The 15,085-nt window shown below is 42.0% G+C and overlaps 1 protein-coding gene across 1 annotated transcript in view; it reads right to left on the bottom strand.

The window, feature by feature from the left end:
• Positions 1-5,268: 5,268 nt before the first annotated feature.
• LOC121864765 (von Willebrand factor A domain-containing protein 5A-like) overlaps positions 5,269-15,085 on the bottom strand; it is a 36,763-nt gene continuing 26,946 nt past the window's right edge. Inside the window, exon 5 of the mRNA XM_042363931.1 lies at positions 5,269-5,440. The gene's annotated coding sequence lies outside the window, so the exon portion shown is untranslated. The remainder of the gene's footprint in view (positions 5,441-15,085) is intronic.

The following is a 15,085-nucleotide window of genomic DNA, read 5'->3' as shown; positions in this document are numbered from 1 at the left end:
TTAACCCAGCAGAAAGAACACTTTTGCACTTCCACCAAGACTGGGAGGGATGGACTAACTAATCCAGGAGATTGCTGACTTGAACATCAAAATTCACTAAGCTCACGGCAGCCTCACTGACCACATAATAGCCCAGAATGCAACAGGAAGTGGACACCGAAGCTAATAAGATCCGTAGGTCCATTACAACAGATCGGCAGCACTGCCAAATGACATGTTGCAGCAACTATTGCTGCAGGTTCCAGAAAATTTGACAAAAAAGTAGCTATAGCGCAGGAGGTGGGCGCTCGAACTGGTTAACTACGTTACCGATAAGGGCAAATGGTTTCAGCCTAACAAACAAGAATTTACAGATGCCATTGCTCTAAGGTACGGTTGGCCAGTAGATGGTTTGCCTCCCAATGCGTGGTGGTTTTCCTATGATGGCGATCACGCCATGGTCTGCAAGAAGGGGGGCTTATATGCATGAGGCATGACGAGGTAAGGGATCTCACAGCAAATATGTTGAAGGAAATATGCCGGACGTCATGGTAGAACCGACCCTCCTTCCACTGGATGGCGAGATCTTCCAACACAGGACTTCAAACACATCTAACGAAGCCGCGTGGACGCCAGTGCTCGAGGATTCTGGACGCTGGGACACAGCTTTCCGACATCAGGATTTTTGATCCCATGGCCGTTTGTCACCGAACCAGCTCTCGATGCTGCGATAGGAGGAACGAGAACGACAAGAGAAGGGCATATGGGGAGAGAATTCAAAATGTTGATCAAGGCAGCTTCACCCTCTAGTGTTCACAACCCTGGTGGATGTGGGCCCAAGTGCAAGATGTTTCTACGCCAGACTCGCGGAGCTGATCTCCGAACAGAAGCAGCAGCCCAGTTGTGTTACAGCCTGGATGAGATGTCGACTGTTCTCTTCTCCTTCGGTCGGCTTTGCTCTGCCTCAGGGAATCTCCCTACCCGACAACTGCTGCATATTGACTATGAGGCTAAAGTCACTGAATGCCGCATAGATCTGCGGCTCAACTAATTTAACACAGATAGATAGTTTCATGTATTAGGATATTTAATATTAAGGTAAATAAATGGTTGGCGAAGGTGTGGTTATTGGGGGAGGCTGGAGGCCACGTTTAAAAAAAAAAAAAAAAAAAAAAAAAGTAGTAGTAGTAACTGCTGCAGATATTGACTATGAGGCTACAGTCACTGAATGCCGCATGGATCTGCGGCTCAACTAATTTAACACAGATAGGATAGTTTCTTATGTATTAGGATATTTAATATTAAGGTAAATAAATGGTGGCGAAGGTGTGGCTATTGGGGGAGGCTGGAGGCAAAAAAAAAAAAAAAAAGTAGTAGTAGTAGTAGTAGTAGTAGTAGTAGTAGTAGTAGTAGTATTGTTATTATTATTACAGTGGTGTTATTATTATTATATTATTTTATTTTATTTTTACTATAAATTTTATTTACTATGAATAATTATTACACGTTCCCTGACAGCAGCAAGGGAAGCTTGATACAATTGTAACATTTGAGGTGTTCAAATTTGTTCATAACCCTTACCCACCCTCCTGACCCTAGCCCTGAGTTTTTTCAGCTCAGGGTCATTATAGCACTGCTGTTGCCTGTTCCCATTATGCTGACCACGTTTTCTCCTTTTTTTGGTGGAGGCATTGTTGGTGAAGTATGCATAAGTCCTATCTATCAGATCGAAATGGAAACTTTGGTAGTTGTCAGGCTTGTAGTCCTTGTACCAGTCATGGATGAAGTCTATGAACTGGTTTTCATGTTCTTGCTTGACTGTGATTCTACGTCTGTTGAGTTTACCACCAGTGGGGGTGTCATTGGCTACAAGTATACTAGCTTGGATTGGGCTGTGGTCAGACATAAGATCAGTGACAACATCAGAGCTATGAGTTGTGTATGATAGATTAAAACCAATACATTTGTCTAGACCCACGCCATAGATGATGTGTTGGTTCATTATTACCTATAATTTGAACATCTTCATATGCGCTGAGAAGTGAGATAAGTCTCCTACCATTGGTGTTAGTGGTGGAGTCACCTAATTTCTTGTGTCTAGTATTCAGGTCACCCATCAGAACAGCGGGCTCAGTGTGTAAAAAGTCTGGGAGATCTGTGTACTGAAGCTGATCTGAGGGAACATAGGCGTTTAGCACATTGAGTGTGGAGTTGCCCAGGTGGATAGTGATCCCATGGTACTGAAGGTTGGTAGTCTTTTTGGATACAAGAGGTACATGCAGGAGTGACTTCTTAACATACATCAAACATGTGTGAGTAGAACTAGGATCATAATACACATAATTGGGCAGACTGGGTGGGGGCTTACCATTAGGTGTGAGACACTCCTGCAGACACACAATATCGATGTCCTCAGTCACAACTTTGTGGTGTAGGTCAGGGTATCGTTTTCTAAGGGATGAGATGTTCCAACTCATCACCTTCACCGCTCTGTATCTTTGTCTGGTATTAACACTGGCCATTATGAAATGTATTTGGAACTTTGTCTGGTATTAACACTGGTCATTATGAAATGTATTTGGAAAGAAGCAAAAGGCACTGTATGATACTGTTCTTTTCTGCGCTGCCTGTCCCTTCGGCAGGCAGGAAGCCACCTAACGTTTTTGAAACATTTCTAGAGCATGTACGTCTCAACAATTGTTGAAAGTCAGTGGCAGACAACAACACACTTTGGTTACACCCGACATCACCACCATTTTCTGTTTGTGCTTGTTCATCTTCACTGACCATGTCCACAGAGGCATCAGTAGAACTGTTACCAGTATCACTATTTTCCTTTGCGTGGACACTAGTTCCTGGTGGGTCTTGAGTTTCCACATCTGGTACTGACATCTGAATGTCTTCAGTTTGACTGTAATTTTTCCATAGCTGCTGCACTGTGGGGGAGTTACTACACCATGTGAGGCTCTTCATAACACCATCTGTGAGGGAGTTACTACACCATGTGAGGTCCTTCATAACACCATCTGTGAGGGAGTTACTACACCATGTGAGGTCCTTCATAACACCATCTGTGAGGGAGTTACTACACCATGTGAGGCTCTTCATAACACCATCTGTGAGGGAGTTACTACACCATGTGAGGCTCTTCATAACACCATCTGTGAGGGAGTTACTACACCATGTGAGGCTCTTCATAACACCATCTGTGAGGGAGTTACTACACCATGTGAGGCTCTTCATAACACCATCTGTGAGGGAGTTACTACACCATGTGAGGTCCTTCATAACACCATCTGTGAGGGAGTTACTACACCATGTGAGGTCCTTCATAACACCATCTGTGAGGGAGTTACTACACCATGTGAGGTCCTTCATAACACCATCTGTGAGGGAGTTACTACACCATGTGAGGTCCTTCATAACACCATCTGTGAGGGAGTTACTACACCATGTGAAGCTCTTCATAACACCATCTGTGAGGGAGTTACTACACCATGTGAGGTCCTCCATAACAGCATCTGTGAGGGAACTACTACATCATGTGAGGTCCTTCATAACACCATCTGTGAGGGAGTTACTACACCATGTGAGGTCCTTCATAACAGCATCTGTGAGGGAATTACTACACCATGTGAGGCTCTTCATAACACCATCTGTGAGGGAGTTACTACACCATGTGAGGCTCTTCATAACACCATCTGTGAGGGAGTTACTACACCATGTGAGGCTTTTCATAACACCATATGTGAGGGAGTTAGTACACCATGTGAGGCTCTTCATAACAGCATCTGTGAGGGAGTTACTACACCATGTGAGGTTCCTTCATAACACCATCTGTGAGGGAGTTACTACACCATGTGAGGTCCTTCATAACAGCATCTGTGAGGGAGTTACTACACCATGTGAGGTCCTTCATAACACCCACCATCTGTGAGGGAGTTACTACACCATGTGAGGCTCTTCTCTTTTACCATCTGTGAGAGTTACTACACCTGTGACTTTCATAACACCATATACTGAGAGTTAATTTCCTTGAGGCTCTTCATAACAGCATCTGTGGGGAGTTACTACCATGTGAGGTTCCTTCATAACACCATCTGTGGGGGTTGCATGTGAGTCCTTCATAGCAGCATCTGTGGGGGAGTTACTGCACCATGTGAGTCCTTCACCAACACCCACCATCTGTGAGGTGTTACTACACCATGTAGTCATACTTAACACCATCTGTGAGAGTTACTACCATGTGAGGCTCTTCATAACACCATCATGAGGAGTTACTACACCATGTGAGGGGGCCTTCATAACACCATCTGTGAGGGAGTTACTACACCATGTGAGGCTCTTCATAGCACCATCTGTGAGGAGTTACTACACCATGTGAGAGCTCTTCATAACACCATCTGTGAGGGAGTTACTACACCATGTGAGGTCCTCCATAACACCATCTGTGAGGGAGTTACTACACCATGTGAGGTCCTTCATAACACCATCTGTGAGGGAGTTACTACACCATGTGAGGCTCTTCATAACACCATCTGTGAGGGAGTTACTACACCATGTGAGGCTCTTCATAACACCATCTGTGAGGGAGTTAGTACACCATGTGAGGCTCTTCATAACAGCATCTGTGAGGGAGTTACTACACCATGTGAGGCTCTTCATAACACCATCTGTGAGGGAGTTACTACACCATGTGAGGTCTTCATAACAGCATCTGTGAGGGAGTTACTACACCATGTGAGGCTCTTCATAACACCATCTGTGAGGGAGTTACTACACCATGTGAGGCTCTTCATAACACCATCTACACCATGTGTTTGCAGTTCAACTCCTCAGCCCATGTGACCTACATCACCTCCACTGTAAACATTAACTTGTTTACTGTATGTTCCTTTTCCTTTCTCTAATAAAAGCTTTCCCACCCCCCCACCCCTTTTTGTCAATGTATGTAGAAAGTCATTTGTGTCCAATGTATATTTTCAGCCTTAGGGTTGCAGAACCTTTTCAAAAAACTATTCATAATTATTATTTTTATTATTATTATTTTTATTATTATTATTTGTATTATTATTTTTATTATTATCATTTGTATTATTATTATTATTATTATTATTATTATTATTATTATTATTATTATTATTACGACTGCTACTACACACACACACTCTGAGCACCACTTGCCCGTGCACTAACCATCCATACTCATTAAGAACAAACACCTCTTCCCATGTAAAAATAAATGGTACAATAGCTTAGACTGTTATTAAAGGTATGAGTGAAATTGTTTTGAGAAGAAGGACTTACCTTCTTCATCAAGCTGCCACTGATTGATCTGGGCTCGTGCTGCTAAGCGATGAAGGCTCATCTCGGAATCATGAACGGCAACAATAACATTACCAGTAACACCTTCACTTATGTCAGTGTCTCCAATGTTTCCTGCAACACTTACTGTCTTCACCTGTACAAAAAGTTTAGAAATATAAAAATTTTGGGTCACAACATAATGAAGATCAATAACATAGCCCAAAGCAACAGTGTTTCCCCTCGGGTGGACCACCTTACTGTTTTTAACAAGCACTAAGCACATCATTTGTCAAAATTGTCACACCTTTCAAAAATAAATACCAACTACGGTACTACTACTACTTTTATTTATTTTTTTTTTTTTTGTGGCCTCCAGCCTCCCCCAATAGCCACACCTTCGCCACCATTTATTTACCTTAATATTAAATATCTTAATGCATAAGAAGCTATCCTATCTTTGTTAAATTAGTTGAGCAGCAGATCTATGCGGCATTCAGTGACTGTAGCCTCATAGTCAACATCTGCAGCAGTTGTCGGAGTAGGGGCAGAAGCTCTCGTTCCCCTGAGGCAGAGCAAAGCCGACCGAAGGAGAGAGAAAGACAATCGACATCTCATCCAGGCTACTACTACTACTGCTACTGCTACTACTACTACAGGTTGTACCTCTCTAGTCCGGCATTCTGTGGTCCGGAAACTCCCGTGGTCCGGAACGATTTTAGTTTGTCCAATAGGTAGATGGGCAGCTTTTTTTTTTTTTTCTCTGAATTATTATTATTATTACAGGAGTATTAAATTTTTGCCCCTCAGGCCCCAATGTGGGTCAGTGACCTATGCCCGGGTGGGCTAATCCCCTTAAAAAAAAAAAAGCCGCGGGAAATTAAGGTTTGTTTACATCCGGCAGTTCGGCTGCTCTCTCTCTCTCTCTCTCTCTGCTTGTCTATACAGAGTACAACATTTAACCCTTCAATATATATGAGCAGTAAATAAGTGTTGCTTTCATATTCTTATGTAGAGTAATGACGATATATTTTCACATGTGCGCACTTACATACAAGCAGTCTCACTTTTTTTTTTACCATTAATGGTTAGCTACTTATATTGTTCCATTTATTAACATTAAATAACATTACAGGTACTTCAAGCAACCATATTCATTTTTTACATTAATTTTACTACAGCTAAACTCAGGGTCTTATTTTCTTCAGTTTTATATGTAGAACCAATCAGTCACTGGTTTCGTAAGCTTTAACATAAACAATGCCGGCAGCCGTCTCGTCTCCTCTAATATTCCACGTATTATTAATAAATTGTATTGTTAATTTTGCACACATGTACATTAATTCAATAAAAACAAATTCAGAAACATTAATTAAAATATATATGAACAGTAAATAAGTGTTGCTTTCATATTCTTATGTAAAGTAATGACGATATGTTTTCACGTGTGCGCATGCGCACTTACATATGCGATCTCTTTTTTCCTTTACCATTATCGTTAGCTACTTCTATTGTTCCATTTATTAACATTAAATAACATTACTTAAAACAACCATATTAATTTTACTACAGCTACAACCAAGGTCTTATTTTCTTCAGTTTCATAAGTAGAACCAGTCAGTCACTGGTTTTGTAATCAATGAAAACAATGTTGTGTCATTTCCTCGTGTGTTTTAATATTCTACGTATTATTAATGAATTTTATTGCTCATTTTGCACACATAAACATTAATTCGATAAAAAAGACATTCAGTAATAAACAATAATGAATCTCTTGTACATAAGAGAAATGACGCTGTTTACACGATTATGCACGTCGTCTGCACGTTGGCGGGCCGTTCAAACCCGTCGAAATTCAAGTTTCCGCCGTCAAAATTTTTATTTATTTATTTTTTTGTGTGTTTCAATAAAATACGTTAAGAATTAAAAACTCGCGAAATTTGAGAAGCTACTATACGACATTTAACCCTTCAATATGTCTTCAAAGAGACCATGACGCAGAGAAAGTGGTGCTAGTGCTTCCAGGCATAAGCACAATTCACTATCTATCCAGGAAAAGGGTGAATTTCCATGGTACGGCAATTTCCATGGTCCGGCACCGGTCAGGTCCCGAGGTTGCCGGACTAGAGAGGTACAACCTGTACTACTACTACTAGTGTACTTTTTTCTTTTTTTTTACAAAATGCCCTCCAGCCTCCCCCAATAGCCATACCTTTGCCACCATTTTATTACCTTAATATTAAATATGCTAATACTGTACAGTGGTCCCTCAGTTAACGAACACAATTCGTTCCACAGAGTCGTTCGTTAACCGAAAATTTCGTTAACCGAATCCATTATATCAATGGGATATTGGGTAATTGGTTCCAGCTCACAGAAAAGTACATACAAAGTAAAGCCAAAAACGCATAACGTCAGCTGGTATGAAACACGTTGATTATATGTTCAAAGTCCGCGTGTTATATGGACTAAAAATGAAGTACAGTATTACCCCGCTTTACGCGGTTTCACTTGACGCGATTTCTCATATACGCGGTGCCTCGCCAGAACTGAACTTTCACTTAACGCAGTTCATCTACTCATATACACGGTGAAGTATAATATATATTTTTTTTTATTTAGCCCATAAAATTCATACAAATTACCCAGCCAGAATATAATTTACATTGCTGGAATTCTTACAATATGATGATCATTTTGAATATAAACATCATAGATTTTGCATTAGACATACAAATTTTAGATATAATGTTTACTCTGAGTAAATATGTCATCTTTTGTGCAAAATATATGACATTTATATTCAAAATATTCCTGGTCTTACAAGGAATCCAGCAATGTCAATTATATTATCCTAACTTTAATTTGAGGTATTATTTATTATTAAAAAGGTAAATATTCTGGTTTTCCCACACATCTGGTAGGGAGGGTTGGTGGGGGGTGGGGGGAGGGTTGGGATGGACCGACCATCTGGCGCGGTTGGAAGAGGGGGGGAGGCAAGGTGGGGTACTTTGATTGACAGATAGTGTCGTGAAGAATATTTTTTTTTATTAACTGAAGATATTTGTTTTAGCTCATAAAATTCATACAAATTACCCGGCCAGAATATAATTTACATTGCTGGAATTCTTTCAATTTGATGATCATTTTGAATATAAACATCATAGATTTTGCATTAGACATACAAATTTTAGATATAATGTTTACTCTGAGTAAATATGTTATCTTTTGTGCAAAATATATGACATTTATATTCAAAATATTCCTGGTCTTACAAGGAATCCAGCAATGTCAATTATATTATCCTAACTTTAGTTTGAGGTATTATTTATTAAAATCTAGTGGTTTTCCCCCCAAAATTTCTCAGAGAGGGAAGAGCCAGCAGTGTAGTGTGAGAAGAGGGGGAGGGAGTTGAGTCCATTATTTGAATGGACATTAACTTGGTGACTGTATTTCTTTATTTCTCTTAAGTATTAATTGTGTGCATGTACCATCATAAAATTAAGATGTTATTTTTACTAGAACATAGGTATTGTGTCGGAAAAAGTAGAGTTTGGGGGTCGGGCCAGTCTCTATTGGAATTAATCCCATATGTTCTGTTGTTCACTCAACCCGGTTTTCACTTAACACGGTACCCTGAGGGTTCAATTGACCGCGTAAAGCGGGGTACTACTGTATATATATATGGTACCTCGTGTTTCATACCAGCTGGATTCAGTAAAATGCTACTGACACCACATACGAGGCACGGGTGGTTCCCAATGAGGTTCACGACGCCATCAGCTCGATGAACAGGCTTTGTGTGAAATATAACAGAGCCTAGAACTGCTTTTAGTGTCCTTGTGGGTTGGTCGGTAGCATTCCCTAGTCCCACCCAGTAGGTCAAGGGTTCGATTCCTGGCTGGTGAGGTCGTTGATTATATGTTCAAAGTCCGCGTGTTATATGGACTAAAAATGAAGTACAGTAGTACTCCGCTTTACGCGGTCAATTGAACCCACAGGGTACCGCGTTAAGTGAAAACCGCGTTAAGTGAACAACAGAATCCAGCAATGTCAATTATATTATCCTAACTTAAGTGTTTAATTTTCTTTGTTTAAAGGACTGTACAGGTAGCCATTTTCTGTTAAACTTATACAGCAAATATAACCATCAGTTTTCTGGCATTTTCGAAAATCCGGCACTCCTCAGGTCCCGAGGTTCCCGGATTTTTGATAGGCCACCTGTACTGTATATACCCCCCTGTATATATCTTTATAGGGGGTATATATATATATATATATATATATATATATATATATATATATATATATATATATATATATATATATATATATATATATATATATATATATATATATATATATATATATATATATATATACACACTCTTACTCTTAAATCACTTCTGTAATGTGATACAGGTGATTAATTTCTATTTCTTGTGCAAAATATATGACGTTTATATACAAATTATTTGCTGTCTTGCAAGGATTCCAGCAATGCAAATTATAATCTCCTAACTTTAGTCTGTGACATTATATAAGATAAAATCTGTAAGCCTAAAACCCTGGCTGGGCAGAGGGAGGGAGGGAGGGAGGGAAGGAGGTGAGGTGATACTTTTGACAGCGCTGAAGGTTTAGTGAAGTATTTATTTGTTTATTTATGTCCTTTAGATTGAGTTTATGTTTTTTCCTAATAAAATTTCATAGAAGTGACCGGGGAGAATATAATTTACATTGCTGGAATTCTTATAGGACAGTGATTAATTTGAATGTAAACATGCAATAGTTTGTACTAGACTTAAATTTTAGTATTCATTTTGCACAAATATTAAAGAACACAATTTTCTTGATATTTATTCCACTGGAAACGAATGTAAACATAGAACAGATTACTGAATTACTGAATTGGCAGACTAGCCCATCAGCTGATGTGCAGAACAAAATGATGTTCGTAAGGATTTTGTTAATCAAATTTTTGTTCATTAACCGAATTGAAAATTCTTATGGAAGGTAATTTGTCAACCGAAATTTTGTTAGCCGAACCATTTGTTAACCGAGGAACCACTGTACATAAGTAGCTATCCTTGCTGTGTTGAGTCGCAGATCTATGTGGCATTCAGTGACTGTTGCCTCATAGTCAATATCTGCAACTGTTATCGACTTTGGAGTCAATGCTCTCGTTTCCCTGAGACAGAGAAAAGCCGACCTAAGGAGAGAGAAGGACAGTCGACATCTCAACCAGGCTGTAACATAAATTCTGGGCTGCTGCTTCCATTCAGATAACACCTCCGCGAGTCTGGCGTAGAAGCATCTTGCACTTGGTCCCAACCGACCAGAGGTTGTGAACACTAGAGGAGTGAAGCTGCCTTGATCAACGTTCTGAATTATCTCCCCATATGCCCTAATCTTATCGTTCTCATTTCTCCTGTGTGCAGCATTGAGAGCTAAGTTACGTTAACATGCGGCCATGGGATAAAAAATCCTGATGTCGAAGAAGGCTCGCTGTCCCCACGTCCAGAATCCTCGAGCACTGACGTCAACACGGGCTTCGTTGGATATATTTTAAGTCCTATGTTGAAAATTCTCACCGTCGAATGGAAGGAGGGTCAGTTCTGCACTGACATCACGGCAGATTTCCTTCAATATATTTGCTGTGGGATCCCTTGCTATGTCATGCCTCATGCATACGAAGCCCCCTTTCTTGCGTACCATGGCGTGATCAATAGTCACACGAAGAGCCACACATGCATTGAGAGGGCAGACCTTCAACTGGCCTACCGTACCTTAAAGCAATGGCATCTGTAAATTCTTGTTTATTAAGACTGAAACCTTTTGCCCTTATCGGTAACATAGTTAACCAGTTCGTGACGCCCACCTCCTGCGCTACAGATACTTTTTATTTCAAATTCTCTGGTACTTGTAGCATCAGTTGCTGCAAATTATCACTTTGGCCGTGCTGTCGTTCTGTCGTGATGGACCGTCGAATCTTGCTTACTTCGCTGGTATCCACGACGCCTGTTGAGTTCTGAGCTATTATGTGGTTGGTGAGGGCTGCCGTGAGCTTAACTGAGTTTTGATGCTCGGTGGTAGCAATCTCCTCTAGATTGGTCAATCCCATTACTCCCAGTCTCAGTGGTAGGGCAAGGATTGACCTTTTTGCTGGGGTTAAGTGACAGTGTTTCACTAATTTGGGAATGAAATTGACACTGATGGCTTCTTCCAGAGGGCAAAGGGCAGGGTCCGATATCAGGGATAGTGCGCATCAGGTAGTTCCAGCATTGCATGACTCCAATATCTGACAGAGCTGTGACCCACTCATTTACCTTTCACATCACATACTCAGTCTTGAAGTCCTTCATGCCGATTACCGCCCTTAAGTGTCTTTGACCCTCCTTTGTTATTTTTACCTCACTTCCACCGAACACATCCACTGCCCGTTCATAGTGTTCTGGCATTTGGGTGGTACCCAATTTATGGGCCACGTGATGTTATCAGGTCCCACCACTTTTCCTGCACCTGTAAGGTCGTCAGCGTAAGCCACTTGCTTGACTGCGGTTGTTTCAAATTTGATTGTGTGTTGGAGCACGGATAGGCCTATTGCGTACATTGCCATTGCAACAGGGTCCCCCTGCGTTGTTCCCTCAGTTGACTGTGTGATGGTATCACCTCTTAAGAGCCTTTATTATTGTTATATAGAGATCTGATGGGTTCTTATAGGTATTTTCAACATACATTGCAAAGCTTGGACACTTGATCTGATGTTGCACAGTGTAACTTTGAGGTTGAGTATGTTGAATGCATTGGAAGCGTCAACCAGGAGCACAGCCTCACAATCACGCTGCTCAAATATCGTTCTCATGGCGTGAATGGCAGCTACCCCTCCAGCCTGGTGGCCAGCACAAACTTGCAGGTTCCCTGCTGCTGCCCTGACATCATATTTATCACCTCCATTATGCATTTTCCGATGATCCGCCTCAGCACTTCCCCCACCCCTGAAGGCCAACTTCCTGGATTCTTATCCAGGGGAATGAGACAGCAGGCCATCAGAGCATGAAGGTGATGACAGCATGAGGTTGTTAGCTTTCTTGCAAGGGCAGTGATGGCATTGCAGAGATCACTTGCTACAGTGCCAAACTTGTTAGTACTGAGGATGACTCTCCAACTGTCTGCATCCAGGCCTGAAGGGCTGGCCCCACCCTGTGTTTTTAGTGCTTTTTTCCACACCATCCCACCTGTTATTTTCTCGAACATGACAGCATTTGGCGGGATATAGTCACCCTTGAACCTGATGCCTTCCTCCTCACTTGCAGGGGGATGTTTCTCCTTCAGTAGTTGTTTGTCTCACTGTTTATTGGCAGAACCCCACCGGAGGATTCCTCTGTGAGAGATCTTACCGCCAAAGACACTTTTCCCACACGCATCTTGTTTCCAAACTTTCTTGCAACGTCACCGGTGTTTTGCTTTCCGTCTCCTATGAATTTTAGTCTATCCTGTAGTGCTCTTGCTTCATGTAGGAGATCATCAAGGGCCCCTTTCTACCACATTGTTAATCTTCTCTTCATTGCTGCCACATTCTCTTTGTGCTTAATCCTTGCGCGTGTCCTCTGACAGAATAGATGGGGTATTATTGACAGTACAGTATTTGAAGAGCTAAAGGGGCAAGGAAGCTGTCCTGAGTGTACTCGGTTATGAGGCGAGTCATCTCCCGTATCATCTCTTTGGTGGCCACACACTTGGGTGGTTCAAATAGGTTAGCTGGCGACCACCTGACAACTTCTGAGTTGATTTCTTTAACCTATATATCCACATTTTCCATCGACATGCCATTCCACTGTGGTGGCTGTCTGTCAATTACCTCGTGGGCATCTTCTAATGTTGGAGCAGCGTTTATTGGTACAGTATTACCCCGCTTTACGCGGTTTCACTTTAAGCGATTTCTCATATACGCGGTGCCTCGCCAGAACCGAACTTTCACTTTACGCAGTTCATCTACCCATATATGCGCAGAGTGTCCAGCTCGACACTATTTTTAGATTCGCCCCACCCGCCTGCTCCCGCCTCCGTCTGGGCAAGCCGCGCGGTAAGGTTGCGCAGTGCATGTCTCTGTTGCGTTATCACTGACATCATATGACGTATCGGACTGTGATTGGCCATGCATCCCTACCCCCCTCTGCTGCTAGCTGTAATTGGTTTAAAGTAATATGACGTGTCCACCCGGGGAGAGAGGGAGGGAGGAAAGACGACGCTTGACCTAGCCACGGCAGTTTCAGCCCTCAAGACCACACCGTGTATACGTGCATCCACAGCCAGCCAGAGCCAGTGATAGTGACAGTGAAGGTGACTTTGAGGGATTTGTCAGGGAAGCCCTGACAACTGTAAGTGACAGTGATGGTGATGCACCTAGTAATGGTGATTCACCTGAGGGCCAGTAATCTGCCCTCTGCCTCGGAACCAGCCTCCATCCCCGTATGCCGACCCATCTCTTCTACTAACATAAGTGTTCAACATAACTTTTAGTTTTCCTAACCTAACCTTTATTTTTCCTAACTTAACCTTTATTTTTCCTAACCTAACCTCTTCTATATTACTTGTTTGTTCATACCATCATAAAGTTAAGATAAAATTTTTACTACAACATAGTTGTGTGTCGTCAAAAAGTGGAGTTTGGGGGTCGGGCCAGTCTCTATTGGAATTAATCCCATATGTTCTGTTGTTCACTTTACGCGGTTTTCACTTTCCGCGGTACCCTGTGGGTTCAATTGACCGCGTAAATCAGGGTACTACTGTACTACATTTTCAGATGGAGTAAACTCACTTCTATCATTCAGGATATCATCGGGCGGTTGTGTTCGGGCAATATCCACCGTGGCCTCCTGTGTCGGCTCCCTGACATGGGGAATCCAGCAGCTGTTACCCTTTCTACACCCCACACATTGTCGGTTGTTTCTCGCACATTCACAGCTTGTGCAATTTTGGTTCTGGCTAGCACAGACGCAGCATGAGCTGTTACCCGGCAAAGTGCTCCACACTTCGGGCGACAGTTATGGCCGCCTGCAACATCTGCTTCGTCCCATACAGAGGAAACTAGTTCTTATGAGAAAAAGGCAGAGAGGTGACAGGTTACTACAACTACTGTACAGTCTCACCCAAAAGTTGGTTAACTCTCCCAGCCAGCTATTGCTGTACTGCCAGCTTCAGATGTTTGAAACTGTCTCAGTACCAACCAGAACATGAAACCGATACGAATGAATCTAAAGGTTCGAAGTAACAGACTCAAGTTCATACATCTGAAGCAGGCAGTGCAGCAATAGCTGGCTGGTTGAGTTAATGAACTTTTGGGTGAGACTGTACTATCACTACTACTACTACTGTTCTAACTTTTCAATGTGGCCTCCAGCCTCCCCCAATAGCCACACCTTCACTGCCATTTTATTGCCTTAAAATTAAATATCCTAATACATAAGTAGCTACTTATGTGTTGAGTTAGTTAAGCCGCAGATCTATGCAACATTCAGTAACTGTTGCCTCAAAGTCAATATCTGCAGCTGCTGTCGGCTTTGGGGCTGAAAATCTAGTTCCCGAAGCAAAGCAGTGCAAACCTAAGCAGAGAGAAAGACAGTAGACATCTCAACCAGGCTGTAAGGTAACTTCTAGGCTGCTGCTTCTGTTCGGATAACACCTCGGCGAGTCTTGCATAGAAACATCTTGCAATCCCATCCCACCAGAGGTGGTGAACACCAGAGGGGTGAAGTTGCCTTGATCAACATCTGAATTCTCTCCCCATGTGCCCTGCTCTTGT

The sequence above is a fragment of the Homarus americanus genome, unplaced genomic scaffold, assembly GCF_018991925.1.
Source record: "Homarus americanus isolate GMGI-L3 unplaced genomic scaffold, GMGI_Hamer_2.0 scaffold6415, whole genome shotgun sequence".
Classification (NCBI taxonomy): Eukaryota; Metazoa; Arthropoda; class Malacostraca; order Decapoda; family Nephropidae; genus Homarus; species Homarus americanus.
The sequence above is the reverse complement of the archived record's forward strand: the minus strand, read 5'-3'. Positions and strand labels throughout refer to the sequence as shown.